Raw genomic sequence first — 13531 nt, 5'->3', positions numbered from 1 at the left:
GCAGCATAACACATATTTTTTTTTTTTTTTGCTTCTCTTATCTCTTCTGTAGAGTAGTACACACTCTTAACTTGCTTAATGATTAATAGGTGTCTGCACGCTTGTAGTGATATATAGCTATGTAACTGCATGAATGATTTCTGCCCTGAGCCTGGTGGTGCATGCAGCTGCGGTTTGTGTCTGGGCTCAGAGATGTAAATATGGGCTTCTCTGTTACAGTAAAGTGTCTCTGATTGCATATTAAAAAAAAAAAAGGGGGGGGGGGGGCATGAAGGGAATGACCGCAGAGGCACGATTAGAGAAAGCATGTTATGTTTTGAACTTTCTGAAAATCTCTGCCAACCATGCGGTGCCTCCCATTGTGCGACATTTTGTGTCAATTGGTGACAAGCAGCAAAAGCATGAAGGTGTCTTAGTACGCATGAAAGACCCTCGTACCAGGCATTGGTCGGGATCCCACAAATTGTTAACTTGGGGGAGAGGTTATGCTTGTGTTTCTACAGACAAAGGTCTGTGATGGATCCCTGCTCACTGTGTGCGGCCTGAGCTTAGCGTGCTGCCACCAGTCAACCCAACAACTAATGTGTGGCCTCCTTACTGAACCAGTCCTTCTTTGGTGTGCCCTTCTTGACTTGCAGACATTGTTGCAAAAAAATGAATGTATGTGGGGAATGAAGAATCTTACTGAAAGCCTTGATATTTGGGATAATTGGTTGCCTCTGTATAATGTTAACCCACAAGAAGTTGATATTGTTGGCACTTTGAATGTTGATAATTGTCTTTATGTAGATGCTAATGTAGTAGGAGGCTATGATGGGACCATGACACCCACATAAATCAACACGTGAACATGCTGATAAGCATAATGCGCTTAAACGCAATATAACTTTGGATGAAGCATGTAATGATGTAGTTGATTTATGGAACTGATGGGAACGTATTGCAGAGGTTCTTCTCTTATCCGGAGTAAAAACAGGGAAACCATTAAAAGTTAAATCACCTTGTTTGTTAGGCAGTCAAGAATGCGAGTCAAATTTGCCAGCATTACATACAAAACAAAGCAACTATTGGGTTTTTGTTGTTGGCTCAAGGACATGGCTGTGTGGATTTGGATGGTATGTGCTGTGTGGGTTTTAGGCGCCCCATTGCAGCAACATGTTATCAAAATCTGAGAAAATGTCAGCCTTTTTGGCATCCATTCACTCAATTGGCAGTATTGTTTGTTTGCTATTGCCTTGGTTGCTGTCATGTTTGCAAGGGCCCTGCAGAACATGGCAAACCTGGTACTAGCTGTTCAAAAACAAAAAGGGGGAACTGTAGAATTGTACAGAACAGAGACAGTGGGTTGTTTTGACATCGATAATGTGCAGTTTTGGCCTTGCTTTGATGATGTGCAGCTGAGATCCTGCAGCAAAGAGTTAAATAGCTTTAAGGGAGTATGAGAAGAAACTAGGATGAGACAGAAACAAAGGAGGAATGTGATCTCACCTCTAGAAGATAAGGAAACAGCATGAACAGTAGAGAATAGCCTATAGTGAACAGCGCTAAGGAAAGTGTATGAATTTGACTGATCACTCAAACTCTATTCATAAGCAGCTTGCTGAGTTGAGAAAAAATGTACAGGCCATAAAGACTGAGAACAGGTTAACGGACTGGCTACAGAGTTTAGGAAGTACTGGATGGTTAAAAGATTTGTTTCTGCACAGGATAATGGTATTAATTGCCATTGTAATCTTTTTAATGATATTGGGCTGTTGTTGCAGAATGGCTGTGTGATCATGGCCATGACTCCCTTAAAGATCTTTGTGAAACAAAGTTAGCGTAAGTTAGCTGAAGCAGGCCTTGCAGCTATGCTGAGGCATGCTGATAAGGAAGCTGAGAAAGACACTGACCTTGTGCCTAATGTTGTAAATAACTTTGAGGAATTCGCGTAGACAAGAGAGGAAAAAAAAATATGTAGCTAGCTATCCGCAGAAACTGCAAGTAGGAGGACGTATGAAAATGTAACCCTTTAGAGCTTAGCCAATCAGCAGATGACTTGTAGGCATAATTAACTGGAACTGTATATAAGACATAATTGCGCCGTAATAAATCGAAGCTTGCTTTATCACTCATATTGAGTTGGCTGCTTGCTTTCCCTCGCTCGTCAAAGTGGTGCCCGAGCAAGGGACCCCTAACCTTGTTCTTCACCGGACAGCGAGGACGGAGAAGCACTGGTAGCAGCGACCAGAGAGCAGAAGATCGGCTGATGCTGGCATCGTACCCGATCCGTGCTTGAGCCCAGGATAATTAAAGAAGGGGTTTGCCGTCCGTGAGCTGCTACCCAAGGGAAAAGGCTGCAACAAAGAGGACTTTAAGGAGTGCACAATGGAAAAAGAGGTAGCGCTAGCACTTTTACAATGCTTTATAGAAAAGCGGGGAGTAGGCCCTTTAAAAGATCTGGCCGGGTTAATTGCATTAGGTAAAGCAAAAGGATATTTTGCAGATCCTGAGTATATGTTTGAAGTAGAAGAATGGCGTAATTATGGGGATTGTTTATGGGATTTAGTAATAGATGATGATAAGGCAGCAAAAAAATTGATGAAATCATGGCATGAAGTTATTAATTGTATAAAAAGATATCAAGCAGAAAAGCGCCTTGCTGCAGCAGTAACAAGCCGACTTGCAAGCGCAGATCCTAATGCAGGAAAAATTATGCCATGTGAAAATTACATTCCAATACCCCCTTTATCACAAACAGTGCTCTCTGTACCACCTATAGAGCCCACTGTACCACCTATAGACCCTTCGTGTCCTCCGCCCCCCCCTCCGGCGAAGTAGCCTCGGGGGGGCCAGAGGGCGGGGACACATCTGACGAAAGTGCTGCTGAGGAAGAAAATAGCAGTGGGCAGTCAATACAAAATTAAAAAAAAAAAAAAAAAAAAAAGGAACAAAAAATACAGTAAACGAACTGGTGCGTTCTACGCACATTAATTGGCAAAAAATAGCACAAGAAGCAGCTGCTCAGGGAATATTTGATATTGCTGAGCAAGTCAACCCCCCACAAGCTTTCCCTGTAACGTATCAGATGAATGCCGCTAACCAAAGACAGGGAACCTGGGAGGCTTTGATTGGAAAATATTAAGTCAGTTACGTAGTACAGTGAATGAGTCAGGCCTCCACAGTGAGCCCACCAGATATACCTAACTTTATGAAAGGGCCGTTATTGTGCCAGTGTATTCTGGAGAATAGTAACAGTTACACCAAAGGCATTTTAGTAACCCTGCCCTTAGATTCTTCTGTAGAAACAATGCTAGAGCGAATGAGTTGGGTGCCAGTAGGTCAGCAAGCCTTGCTAGTGGAAGCAATCCAAGCAGTAGGGAGAGATTTAGTGCAAGCCCAAAGTCAGGCTTTTGCAGCGCTTGCGCCTCTGCGCCCCCCTGGGGCTACCGCGCCCCCAAAGCCAGCGACCACCACGCGCCGAGACTTCCCCTGCTATCGATGCGGGAAGCCAGGACATACCCATGACCGATGTCGACAACGTCAAGTGTGGTGCCAAAATTGTCAGCGAGGGACCCACAGCACCAACGTCTGTCGGCAGACGGGAAACGAGAAACCGAGCGCAAGGAGCCGCAGCGTGTCGACCCCAATCGTGACTCCTGTCACCTTCACGACACCCCCTCCAGGAGACATGACCAACTCTTATCGGCAGACACCGTGTTACAACCCGCCACCCGAAGGAGCCTCGGCCTGGACCTGGCAACAGCAGTAGATACAACATTAATTGACAACCGACCACAAAAAATCGCAACTCGTGTCCGAGGACCTCTGATAATTAATGGACAAAGTTATGGTGCTCTATTATTAGGGTGGTCTTCTGGTAGTTTGAAAGGGCTGTTGTAAAGTGTGTTGCTTATAGTAATAATTGTTATCATTGCACTCGTATGTTTAAGCTGTGCTCTCTCTTGTATTCAAAAATTATTTGAGCATGTAACTGGACCAGTTTTCCTTGTCCAAAAAGAAAAAGGGGGAAATGTTGCAGAATGGCTGTGTGATCATGGCCATGACTCCCTTAAAGATCTTTGTGAAACAAAGTTAGCGTAAGTTAGCTGAAGCAGGCCTTGCAGCTATGCTGAGGCATGCTGATAAGGAAGCTGAGAAAAACACTGGCCTTGTGCCTAATGTTGTAAATAACTTTGAGGAATTCGCGTAGACAAGAGAGGAAAAAAAAATATGTAGCTAGCTATCCGCAGAAACTGCAAGTAGGAGGACGTATGAAAATGTAACCCTTTAGAGCTTAGCCAATCAGCAGATGACTTGTAGGCATAATTAACTGGAACTGTATATAAGACATAATTGCGCCGTAATAAATCGAAGCTTGCTTTATCACTCATATTGAGTCGGCTGCTTGCTTTCCCTCGCTCGTCGCAGGCTGTGTGTGGAATTGCTTTATGAGAATGATGAACTGAATGATAAAAGGGGTCTGGATCGCTCAAAAACAAAAAGGGGGATTTGTAGGGTGGCTGGAAGACAACAGATGTATTATGAGCAATCCAGACCAAGTAACTGTTGTAATAGCAGGCCAAGCAGGCTGAAGCTGTAACAAGCTGCAGATGTTGTGAAGGACATATGCAAGGCCAAGGGAGACAAAGAAACTGTATTTGCAGAGAGATAAGAGAGTTGGACAGAAAGATGAGAAAAAGCAGGATGCCTGCACAAGGGGGGAGCAGCGTGTGGGCACCACACCGGGACCAATCATAGGGGAGGTGGAAGCATGTGAACGAGTAGTTTTAACCTATCACCTTGTACATAACAAAGTGTGCGTAGCGTGTGTATTTTTAGCTGGGGGTATAAATTGGTGTGGGTCTATTAATAGCACCTGTAGAGTATAAATTGCTGTGAGTCTATTAATAAAGTGGCACTAGCTTGATCACATTGGTCATATAAGTTGTGTCCGAGCCTTCTGCGTCAACACATATATACATTTTATATAAAATACACATTGTATGTATACATTGTGCATGTATATATAGCTGAGTTCAGGGTTTTTTTTTAACAAATGAAAATATAGGACTTTCTCTTCCGCTCACTAATGGCCAAACCTCCGTCAAATCAGGCTCTCTGTGATTCCTTAGGCTTCACAAGGAGTCAGTGTTAGACCAGGTATAGAATTTGGCACCCTAAGCCAAAATCCTTTGAGTAGTTCTGAGCTGGGAGCCTCCATCCCATCACACACCTCCAGACTTGCTTATTATTTGGAGACTTTTTAAACTTTTATGTTGCCTTTCAGAGAACAATGCGAGGAGCTTCATGTACATTGGATAACGAATCATCAGAAGGAATTGTGTGCAGACCAGCTGGCCCAGCTAGCTCTGGAGGAGGAACTGAAAAAGCAACAGAAGAAGAAGATGTTTCCAGAGCTTTGGAAAGAGGATAGGTTGGCTAAGGAAAAGCAAGAGGTGGTGAATATGCAGAAGTCAGCAGAAGAGAATCAGGAAATCCTGAATGTGCTCAGTGCCCAGGTAGCAGTGCTCAGTGCTCACAAAGAGGAGGCGAAGCAGCTGAAGGAGGAAGAGGCTCGATTGCTGGTAATTTCCATATAATTTGCAATTTGGCATTGTGTATAAGGCCCTCCTAATGATAGGTTTACTAGATATTTAGATTAATCCATACCTTATTTGTATCTTCACCGATTCCATTAGTATCTGAGACTGCCCTATTATGCTAAGCCTCTTTTCCAGAGCTGTGGCAAATGCATTCCTGTTTACAGAGGGAAATACATCTTTTGAAACTTCGCATTGTAAAGGATTTTGGCATTCAAGGCCTCTCAGAGCTTTTGTGGGAAATGGAAATGTTTTTAAGCTTTTGCCAGATATTTTTGCAGTTTTCTGATTTCCAGTTTCCTGTGGGATAGCTAGTCTTGTGTCCCAGCTGTAATGCATAACACTAGATCTCAGATCATGATATATATGTTTAATCATCACAGTAAGTGCACCCCAGAAGGGAAGGTGAGCCAGGAGCCAAAGGTGACAGCAAGGCAGGCGGGTATGCTGTCCTCTCCAACAAGAGTCCCACAATACCCGAAGGAATGGAGCAGAGCAGGTCTGCTGACAGTAACCAGGGTTGTCATCTAACAGTCCAAACTGCTCGGCAGGTCTGTAGCGATGAAATCCAAGATGAAGGCAGCAAGTCAAGTCAGCAGGTTTGAAGCAGGATCGAACTTAGGCACAGGGATAACTACAGCGTAGGTTACGCAGGCAGTGCCAAAGGCGAGAACCTGAGCTTAACTGCAGCTCCCAAGCGACTCCTCTCAGCCCTTTCTCATACTGCTCTTTCCCAGCTCACTGATCCAGGGGTGATGTCAGGGCTGGCTGTGAGCACAGGCAGCCAAGCCGCTGCAGAGAGGTTGCAGAGCCTGTTGGTACACTCAGGACCCTGACACATACATGAGGAGACATATTGATATGAAAAATCCCGACTGCTTATGCTCCAGCTGACTGAATTTCAGAATCTACTTTTTCTTTTTTTTTAAAAAAAAACAAATTAGCAAGCAGTGCCTAAGTTTTCTCACCTATCGGTGCTGGCTACTGTTGAGCATCACATCGCAGGAGGCATTTGGCTACCTTGTCCCAACTGTTTGGCTACTACCCTATTTTTTTCCTCAGCTCTCCCCAGTCTAGACTTGCTGTAGTGGTGCTGGCTTTTGAACCAGGCTTGCTAGTTCACAGTATTCTGTGTTGACTTTGTGAGTTATGGGAGACTAGTTCAGACTTGGTCTTTGTTTTACGGCTATTTACATGTAGTTGACTGATCACTCAGGGTACTCTGTCAGGCACTGGAAGCTGATGTTGGCAAGATATATAATTCACTACTTTTTAAAAATAATGACAGTAATGAATCTTAAAGCTTTGAAAATCCTGGCTGTAAAACAGTAGAGTCCTTATTTCAAGCTAGGCTGTAATGTTTCACTTATTTAAAAACATGCAGAATAATATTATTTTCTTGTAACAACTTTTAAGGCACTGTCAAACCTCCCAGGCAAAGATGACTTCTACGTAACTGGCCTTTTCAGAAAAAATGCTATTAGAATAGAAGACTTTGTAGCTTCCCCTGAAGACAGTTGCCTTGGGCACTGTCAAGAGGATACATTTCTGGTGAAGTGGATTAGTCTCTGAAAAAAAAGCCTTCTTCAAAGGGTCTGTAAAGGAGAGTTTCTGTGTTAAAAATGGGATGTAATCCGTTTTCAGCAGAAGAGAGATGTGACAGATGGTCCCATTACAAGTTTCTCAGTGTGGTGTTGGTAGCCTCTAACGATCAGGGGTCGCTAAGTTTCTCTGTGTGTAGTAATTTCTTCTGGTTGTTGCAATGGACACAGATTATGTTGTGAAGTGAAACTCGCACCTTTTCCATGATAGACTATATATGTGTATCAGGATATCTCAGGCTGGATGACAAAACAGACAGCAATTTTTGCATTAGCTACATTACCTACATAGCTGCCTTCCTCCCCCTCTGTCTTTTCTCTCCATTAAAAAATTGTGATTTATTGAGAAGGTAATTGAAATTGTGTTATTCTGGCTGTAGTCTCACAAATGTTAGATGGGTTTCTGCCACTGGACTTTGGTCCTGGCTTGAAGATGGATGGTTGTTAACAATTTCTTTGTACATTTACAATGTTGTGTTACCCCATCGTATAAACTTTCATAGAATAAGCACCATGGATCCCATCCTTGGCTACTCTCATACAACTTCACTGATGTCAGAATTCAGCCTGAGACATGTGCCAACTTGGCCAGTAGACTGCTGTTTCCACTTTCAGTCTTTACTGTTCAGAGTTTTTTGGATTACTTATTCTGTGGCTCAGATAATATAGGCTGAGTTTCAAAGCTGTTTTACCAGCTTCTGAAAGTGAATTTGACTATTCAGGCAGATAGCAAAGTCAGCTTTGGCTTTGAAATGCAGCAAGAATCAGAGAGTGCTTTATGTCCAGCATAACAATTTGTTCCTTAGGAAGTGCAGCTTGTACTTCCATATGGGAAAGATGAGACATGCTGTGTATGACAAACCTGCTGATGCATTTTAGAAGATTTACATTACAAAAGAGACATTTAATTTAAAAACAGGTTGACAAAAAACTGTGTACCTTCAAGACTGCTGAAGCATTTGTTTCTAAGACCTGTAGATAAGTTAATGATGGTTACATACTGTTTTATGACTATGTTTGAGTGCATTTGTACTTCTAAATGCAAATGCAGGATGTTCAGGAATTATGCTAAGTTACTTTATTGATGCTATTTTGGGTTTATTTTTTCAACTAAATAATCTTGAATACACATATACTTGTTTGATCTTGAATACACATTTGCTATTTTTCATTTGTTTTTTCTTAAGAACTCAGCGTTACTGTCCATTTTTCTGTTCTTTCCAATATGAAGTAGAATGGTTTGAAGCCATGGAAATTCAGTAACTGCCCATCAAAATATAAGGATCCAATTACTTACTTTGTGCAATCTCATGTCCAGTAGAGACGCAGTGCTCTGAACATCCAGAACAGATGCGGGACAGATAATATAAGCAGAAACAGGAGGAACACATGGCTCTGTTAGTGGTTATGGCTTTGCGTGAAGCCTTGGAGCACTGAGGGGCTGGAGCATGTCCAGAGCTGGGCAGGGGGCTGGGGAAGGGGCTGGAGCACAAGTCCTGTGGGGAGTGGCTGGGGGAACTGGGGAGGGTCAGCCTGGAGAGGAGGGGGCTGAGGGGAGACCTTCTGGCTCCCTACAACCCCCTGACAGAGGCTGGAGAGAGGGGGGTTTGGCTCTTCTCCCAGGGAACAAGCGACAGGAGAGAGGGAACGGCCTCACGTTGTGCCGGGGGAGGTTTAGGTTGGGAATGAGGGAAAATCCTGTCATGGAAAGGGTGGCCAAGGCCTGGCACAGGCTGCCCAGGGAGGTGGTGGAGTCACCAGCCCTGGAGGGATTTCAAAGACATGTAGATGTGGCGCTCAGGGCCATGGGTTAGCGGTGGGCTTGGTGGTGCTGGGTTAACGGTTGGGCTCGATGATCTCAAAGGTCTTTTCAAACGTAAGTGATTCTATATGTGCTGCAGTGATACTGATTTCTCTAAACAGATGACTGCCTGCTTGAAGTATTTGGAGAACACCAGGCATTCCAGTGTTTTGGTATTGAAGTGCATGTGATAATTAAAGAGAAAAATCCTGAGTTCTAATGAATGATATGCTAAAATGTTCATGCTTTCTAATGGATGATGCTAATTCTCTAATGTCAGCCAGAAAGGCTTTAAATATTTATCTTCGCTTTTCAGTGTTCCAATCAAACTAGTTCTAGCCATCACTTAGGTATGCAATGATTTTACAAACTGGTTATTTTTACCGTTGTAGGAAGAACAGCAGCAACTGCTTAAGATAGGAAATGAACGATGGAGAAACTACAGAAACAGAAGGAATGCAAGGATACATTGCTCAGTGCAGCACAAGACAAGAAGAATCATCTTAATGAAGAAAAACAAGGTGAACTTGCCCTAGAGTTGAAGATCCTAGAAAAATCTCTTCAGGAACCCCAGGAGGATGCTGAGGAAAAAACAAAAAGAAAAGTAAGCGCTAAAGGTGTTCATTGTGAAGTTGTGGGGCAGCACCTCATCTAGACTAATTTTGTGGCCCTTAGTGAACTTCACAGTATAAATGAGATCAGACACAAGCCCTTTTCTCTAAAGAAGTTGCTGCTTTTGTTGCATGGCCTGTTGCCTCTCCTCCTGCCAGCTCTCTGCTTCTCAGAAGCAACCCATTTTCTGTTAAAACCACAGTGAGTGCTAGACAAAAGAAGGGGGCTCTCAGGAAATGCTGGAATCTTGTCCCTCCGTGCTGATTTCATTGTGTATAAATCACCTGAGCTTTTTCATCCTTATACTGTATGGTTGTAATGGAGGTTAGAAAAATATTTTTTGTCATGGATCTGATTTATTAAATATTCATAACTGCAGAGGAAAGTAAATATTTAACTTCAAATTCATTAATACTAATAAATAGTTTTAAATATTTAATAGCTGTATATATAGATGCAAAAACTCACGTTAAGTATCTTGCAGATGCCATGAAATGATGGATGTGTGTCTCACTTGCTAAATTTAAAACAAATTGATTGTCCAACTTCAGGGTGAAAACAGGTCTCAGGGTAACTTTGAGACAGAGCAGGGAGCTGCATTCATTACTCTGCTCAAGGTATTTGGAAGCTCATGCAGTTTAGGGAAGTTGTATAAACTCACTGTTAGACCTTGGCACAAATTTAGAGGAGATGATATTTATTCTTATATTTATTGGATCCAAAGGCTTCTAATGCAGGCGATGGCGAGTAGCCTGCGATACCGAAAAATCGGAGACAGAACTCTCTAATACCCGGTTTGGAGTGTTAGAAGGCAGGCATGCTTTATTTTTGGTGCTGGATGCACGGGGGATAAGTTCTGACCAATGTGCATACCAACTTTGTTCACTGTTTGTCTTTATATGTCCAATCTATGCATATTAATGACATTTCTGAGAAACTATTAGCATATTCATTACAGTTCCAAGAACTACTTATCATATTTACACATTTACTATGCATGTGTGGTCTAATGGGTCAGGGGTCCTCTGGTGGTCGATTGGAACATCTTCATCCTCTTCATCATCTTCCTCTTCTTTTCATGACCTTCTCTTCTTCTGGCCCTGTTTCAGCACTCTTGACTCGTGTCTTGGTTTTGGATCGGTTCTTATCTACTTAGTAGCTAAGCTATACAATGCAGCATTCTACTAGTAGCTAAATTACATAATACAGCCTCGCACAGCTTGGCAATGTCATGGATACATTAGTTGCAATGCTTACAGTTAAGCACACCTGTAAAATTCCCCTGGTTATCACCTGGTTAGCTGTGAAAAGTTTGTAAACTCTGTGTTGTAGGCAGCTGAGCTGCTATGAGGGAAAGGGTCACTCTCTGTTTGTTCTGCTCTTACGCTGTTGTCTAGGCACTGCCAACTGGCCAGGAAGAAGATTCTGCACAGCTCTTTCCCATGACAGGGTTTGGAATGGAGCTCTAGGCTCCCAGTTCCCATGTTGGCCCCAGACTACCACTTCTCATCATGTTTTGAAAGGCTTTGTTGAACTAATTAACTCAGATCTGCAAATGTCTGTGTTTGCAGCAAGAGCTGTTGAAGGAGCAGCAGACTTACCTGGCACACCTAGCTCAACAGCTGGAGGAGGAGAAACAGTGAGAAAAGGAGGTGGACAAGCTCCTCGATGAAGAGTTGGCAAAGGTTTGGGCCAAGAAGGCTGAACAAATGTGATTAGAAAAGGAGGCTAGAAAGCAGCTACTGAAAGATGTCCTGAATACAAGACAACTGCAGTTTGAGAAGTGCAAGTAGTAACAGCTCGCTGTCTGTGCACCAAACTTACTGCGTGAATGCAAGCCGTGGCAAAGGCAGATAGGGTACGACACATGGCTTTTGGGAAGACCATCTGGCCCAGCATGCACAGGCTGTATGGTTGAGTGGACAACAATGCTACCGTCTCTGAATCTGCATCTGAAACTTTACTCCTACGGGCATTCCTTACGCTAATTTCCTATTGCTATTACCAGAGCAAAGCTTAGTAAAGTAAGGCTTGCATGAGGAATCAGTCATTATTATTAATTATTGTTATTAATAAGTTCTGAATATATTTTTTATTCAAGTGGATGAAAAACAAGCTGAGAATACACTTGTTTGTGTGCCTCTTCAGAAGCAACAAAACTCAGGCTTGCTGTTTAGGCTACTTGGCTTGAATTCACTTTGCTGTTCCTTGAAACTTAGCAGTGCTGTTACCTTCTGAAAGCGATTTTTTTGGGTTTTTTTGGTTTTTTTTGCAGTGCAGAGAAATGCAAAGGAGCAGCAAGAACTTGCTCAAGAGAGGAAGTTATTAGCTGAAGCAATCGCAGAACTCAAGCATATAGAAAAAGAAAGACATGCAAGGTATTTTTCTTTCATTTTGTTGCAGCTCAATCTTTTAAGCTTCTGGGTAGGCTAATTCTCATTTTCAGATAAGTCTTAAGAGCACTGGGTGGACTTTCTTCTTTTCAGAGAGCCTCTGCCACCATGCAGCCTCTCAGCTCTGAACTGCTCAATAGCAGCCCTATTATATTGCAATTGGTATTAAATCACTAATTCTGATCTCATTGTACAAATAATGATGTTTCATTATATATCCTTGTTTTGGGCTTTTGAGACCATCGTGCGACTTACATATATGTTATTAAATACACCCCCTCATATTCCAAGCTGTTATTATGAATGGCAGAGGTTTGGGGAGGAGGGTTAATGAAAGGTTAGTTTGTTACTTACCTAGGAGAACAAGTGTGTTCAGGCTTATTGCTGAACTCCACCCACACACATGCCCTAAACAATCGTATAGGCAGCCACCAAAACACCAGGCTGCTGTGTGTAACCCAGCTGCATGGGATTCTGCTTATCTCACAGCTGAGGGTGAGAATATAGTTATACGCAGTAGCTGAAATGTTCCTCTGGGTGTCATGCAAAGCTTAGGGCAAAGGGCCTTAGTTCACTTATTCCATTTCCCTTTTGTACTCCTGCCCTTGCTCCACACTTGTCTGTGGGAGGTAACCGGGTAGCTCATTCCAGAGCCAGTATCTGTTGTGTTCTCTGATGGCTGCGTTGGTAACAATCTCCTGGCTACGGCAGAAATCTCACCCTTCAGAAGGAAACATGCCGGGCTTCATTTTGGATATGCTTCACTCAGCAAAGGTGGTGTTCAGTGGTGTTGGTGTTTGTGGTTCAACGCGTTGCATTAGTGCACAAGTCTTGACTTGCTGGCATTTTAAGTGTCTGTGTGAGTCTGTGTGACTCCTGCTCTAGAAGTGCCTGAACACGTAGGTAGATTTCCACTGCTTCTCCAGAGGGTGGTCAAAGTAATATATGAGTCTCGAGGTAGAAGGAAGAATGATTACTTCTGACAGCCATTTCCCTAGATTATTAGTACAAAGCCGCAGCAGGAGCCTGCACCCTGCCTCCCCTGTTGGCAGTAACTTGTAATCTTCAGAATGAGGGAGTGGGGAGTGGAGATGGGGTCTAAGGCTGCAGCAGCAATGAGCATGAGCTGGGAAAGGACTCAGGCCTGACGCTCTCATTCTCTGTCCTCTCACTGCCACTGTGAGGGGCAGTGAAGCAGTGAAGGGCATGCTGATTGCAAGGAGTTGTTCTTACTCTTTTTTTTTTATTTTTTATTTTTTTTAAGCACTGATTTTGCAATCTGCTCTATCGGATACAACAGAATGCAATTAATTCTCTAAAGATTGTTTAGGTTAGCATGTAGCATTTGGTTAACAGAGTGGTAGTTATTCTTAACACCTAAAAGGAGTTTTGAATGGTTCTTTATTCTATGGTTGAATGCTAACAGATTAAATAATAATAAATAAAAAGTTGTTTATTTTTTTACCTACACTTCATAAATAATCTATTTGCATGCTGTTTCCAGAAAAGTAAAGGAAGCAAAAGAATACTAAGAACAACTCA

The 13531-nt window shown here is 42.8% G+C and overlaps 1 pseudogene; it reads left to right on the top strand.

Moving 5' to 3' along the window:
• Positions 1-421: 421 nt before the first annotated feature.
• Positions 422-11536, top strand: LOC129783064 (cilia- and flagella-associated protein 53-like; annotated as a pseudogene).
• Positions 11537-13531: the final 1995 nt, after the last annotated feature.

The sequence above is a fragment of the Falco peregrinus genome, chromosome W, assembly GCF_023634155.1.
Source record: "Falco peregrinus isolate bFalPer1 chromosome W, bFalPer1.pri, whole genome shotgun sequence".
Taxonomy (NCBI): domain Eukaryota; kingdom Metazoa; phylum Chordata; class Aves; order Falconiformes; family Falconidae; genus Falco; species Falco peregrinus.
Note: the sequence above shows the minus strand (reverse complement) of the source record. Positions and strands in the feature narration are given on the sequence as shown.